The sequence below is a fragment of the Sceloporus undulatus genome, chromosome 2 (genome assembly GCF_019175285.1).
Source record: "Sceloporus undulatus isolate JIND9_A2432 ecotype Alabama chromosome 2, SceUnd_v1.1, whole genome shotgun sequence".
Taxonomy (NCBI): Eukaryota; Metazoa; Chordata; class Lepidosauria; order Squamata; family Phrynosomatidae; genus Sceloporus; species Sceloporus undulatus.
The window spans coordinates 11,491,935-11,495,696 of record NC_056523.1 but is presented as its reverse complement, the minus strand read 5'-3'; the positions used below and the strand labels follow the sequence as shown (position 1 = coordinate 11,495,696).

The window sequence follows — 3,762 nt, the reverse complement described above, 5'->3', positions numbered from 1 at the left end:
GATACTTCTTTCCATTTCTCCTCAAACTGTTGGATTGTCTTTCCATCAATATTCATGGATGTGGCGTGCTGTTTTAATGTTTAATGATCTTTACTGTTTTAAACGATGCTGTTTTTTTATGTTTTAATATTAGTAGTATTTAGTTTGTTTTTTAAACGTTTGTAACCAATGTTTTTTAGCTTTGTCTTTTTAATACGTTGTAACCTGTAAATCCAGCAAATAAAATTTATTATTATTATTATTATTATTATTATTATTATTATTATTATTATTATTATTATTATTATTGTGTTACATTGAACTGACGGGATGGGGACAAAAAATAAATTCAGGGTTTTTTTAATTGCCATGATTGAGGGATGCCCAGGAGACAAACCCTGGGTTTGTCTGCACTGCATAATTAATGCAGTTTGAAATCGCTTTAACTTTTATGGCTCCATCCTATGGAATCCTGGGATTTGTAGTTTTGTGAGGTGTTTCAGCCTTCTCTGTGAGAAAGCTCTGGTGCCTCAACAAACTACAAGTCCCAGGATTCCATAGGATGGAGCCATGGCAGTTAAATTGGTATCAAACTGGATTAATACTGCATTCTCTCTTCAGGAGCATTTCAGTGCCTCAGGACACTGCCCCAAATGGCGCCTTGTTTTTGGTCAGGAAAACTGTAAACACAGCCTCCCTCAGGCTGCTCCTCAGGGCTGCTTCTATTTCCTGCCCAGCAACTATTGACGAAGACGGCAAACTGTTTTTCTAATTGGTCACTGGTTCCAGGTAGCTATTTTTGAATTGGCTGCACAGCAACGTTTTGTTCCTCTGAGGTAAAACACCAACCCGCTCCTTGCGCCTCTTGATTTGCTTTCCATTGTCTGCCTAGAAACTATTGACGACGGCTGAAAAGCTTCTTTTTCTGATTGGTCACTGGTTTCCGCTCGCTATTTTTTAATTGACTGCAGAGCAGTGCTTTGTTCCTCTGAGGTAAAACAGCAACCTCATCGCTTCTCTGGGGTTTCGATTTCCTACCTAGTACCTAATGACGATCGCAGCAAACCGTTGTTCTGATTGGCCATTGACTCCTATTTTTAATTGGCTGCACATCAGCGCTTTGTTCCTAGTAAAACACCAACCTCCTTCTCGCTCTTATTTGGTTCGCTTTCTATATCCTGCCCAGCAACTGGTGATGAAGGCGACAACCCCTTTTTGTAATTGGAGGCGTCACAGTAGCGTTCTGTTCCTGGCCAGTAAAATACCATCCGTCTCTTCGGTTCTCTCCATTTTCTGCCTAACAACTATTGACGTAGGCGACAAATCCTTTTTTCTGATTGGCCATTATTTGTTCCCGCGCTTTTTTTGAATTTTGAAATTCAATAAGCTGGGGGGAGGTTTTTTTTTGTGGTGGTCTTCCTTTTGGGAAGCACTTCCTTTTGGGTTGGGTCTCCTTCAGCTGGTTTGTGGAGAAGGCTCTGGTGATGAATAACCCCTGAATCTAAAGTCATCCGTTTTTCCATTTTAGAAGGTACAGAATTCGCACTCAGGACCCATCGCCCAGATGTGGAGGAGAATTTCCTCTGGGGGCAATGCATGCTTTCAAGGATGGCGGTTGTTGTGGGTCTAGGGAGAGGAGGGGAGAAACATGTTTTAATTCCATAAAGTCAGCTGAAGTCTTGAGGTTTGGGGGGGCTGCAATGTGGAGGGCTATGGTTAAGTAGGGTGACCACACACGTCCTCCTTTTCCAGGACACGCCTTCCATTTCAAACTCAAGCACAGGAGGAATTCCAAAATGTCCTCCATTTTGAGCAGGTCTAAGAAGCATAAACTTATATTAATAGTAGTGTTTTTAGCTATTATGTATTCTCTATCCAGGAGGCGTTCCAATGTGTCCTCCATTTTGAACATGACTGAGGAGCATGAATGTACATTTATAGTAGTCCTTTTAGCTTTTATTTTTATCTCCAGGAGGAATTCCACAATGTTCTCTATTTTGAGCATGGCTAAGGAGCATGGCTTTACATTTATAAGTTTTCAGCTTTTATTTTCTGTCCAGGAGAAATACTGCAATGTCCTCCATTTTGAGCATTACAAAAGAAGTATGATTTACATTTATGGTAGTGTTTTAAGCTTTTGTTTTCTGTCCAGGAGGATTTCCAAAGTGCCCTCCCTTTTGAGGATGACTTAGAAGCATGAATGTCCATTTATATCTGTGTTTTTAGCTTATATTTTGTAATGCCTTACATTGTTTTCTCAAATGTCCTATACTGTATTTAGCAGTGCCTTATCCACCTTTGTCATATCTGGTCACCCTGATAGTAATAAGGCAGGTACCAATGGCAGCATGGCATAGTGGTTTGAGTGTTGGACTACGACTCTGGAGACCATGGTTCAAATTCCTGCACACTGTGAAACCCGCTTGGTGACTTTGGGCAAGTCACATGTTCTCAGCCTCAGAGGAAAGCAATGGCAAACCTCCTCAGAACAGCTCTTGCTACGAAAACCCCTTAGGGGTCGACTTATGGAAACAACTTAAAGGCACACAACAACAACAAGCCAATGGCATACAAGGAAATGGGGCAGGTGGCCTTTGTGGGGACCATGGGCAAATTGCTCAAGTTGCCATGACTCAGGAAGCACCCTCGCCTCATGTTTCTTTGTTAACTGAGTTGGGCCCATGGCAACTCTGGGGATGAGACATCTCCAAGACCCTTGTCCTCCATCTGCTCTTGTTGTTGTTGTTGTTGTTGTGTGACTTGAAGTCGTTCCTGAGTTGACTTATGATGACCATAAGGTGAGCCTACCATGAGGTTTTCTTGGGAATTGGGGGAATTCTGGGAATTGTAGTTTTGTGAAACATTTAGCCTTCTCTTCAAGAGAACTCTGATGCCATAACAAACTACAGCTCCCAGGATTTCCTAGCACTGAGCAAGGGCAAATTAAAGCAGTGTCAAACTGGATTATTTCTGCAGTGTGGACTGGACTTTATATGCAGTTTGGGATGAACCTGATTTAGAGGAGATTACAGTATGGCACCAGGTGTAATCCTTTGTCCCAGTGCAGAAGTTTTTAAGGTAGGGAAATAAAGCTTCCTTTTCTGCAAGTCATGAGTTTCTTTCCAGTTTACAAATTAGAGGTCCCGTTCCCTACAAAACCTTCAGGGGATGTTCGAAGTGGTGCTTCTGTTTCACACAAAAATATTATAGGGCTGCAAACTGTTAATTTCATTGCATATCAATCCTCAGCTAGGATCTGGTGGCATCCTTTGAAAAAATCATATTAAATCAGGAAGATTTGTTTTTGGTTCCATGAAGTTTGTGAGTTCTACTTTCTTCCATTCAGCTGTAAATGTTCTGTTATATCTAAACTAAGGATTTGTTTATCCTGGATCATAACAACTTGTTAATTTTGCAGGATTCAGCTGCACATACTGTACTTGAGTAGTCTTGTGCCTTGGGAAAGAAAATGGCAACAAAGCGGAATCTTCACTCAGCCCTTTTTGTGCCTTCTCTTGGGAAGAAAGTGAAGATGGAAGAGCATGTTTCAGCTAGCTCTGAGGCAGCAAGAGGCCATGAGGTTGAGAGCAGTGAGCAAATCTGGGAAAATGCAATCCAGGCAATCATTGGTTCCCAGGCAAAAGGCTTCTGTCTGGCTCAGGCAGAAGACATAAAACAGGAAATGGATGAGGAGGTGAGAGAACACTTCAATCTGAAAAGAAATGCTTTTCTGGATTTCATCAAGTGATGTCCTAAAACCTCTTCCACCCAATAGGAAAGATA

General features: G+C 41.6%; 2 protein-coding genes across 2 annotated transcripts in view; both read left to right on the top strand.

The window, feature by feature from the left end:
- LOC121921837 (zinc finger protein 397-like) overlaps window positions 1–3,659 on the top strand; it is a 23,391-nt gene extending 19,732 nt beyond the window's left edge. Inside the window, exon 5 of the mRNA XM_042450443.1 lies at window positions 3,398–3,659. The gene's annotated coding sequence lies outside the window, so the exon portion shown is untranslated. The remainder of the gene's footprint in view (window positions 1–3,397) is intronic.
- LOC121921817 overlaps window positions 1–3,762 on the top strand; it is a 194,093-nt gene that overhangs the window by 94,485 nt on the left and 95,846 nt on the right. The window lies entirely within an intron of this gene.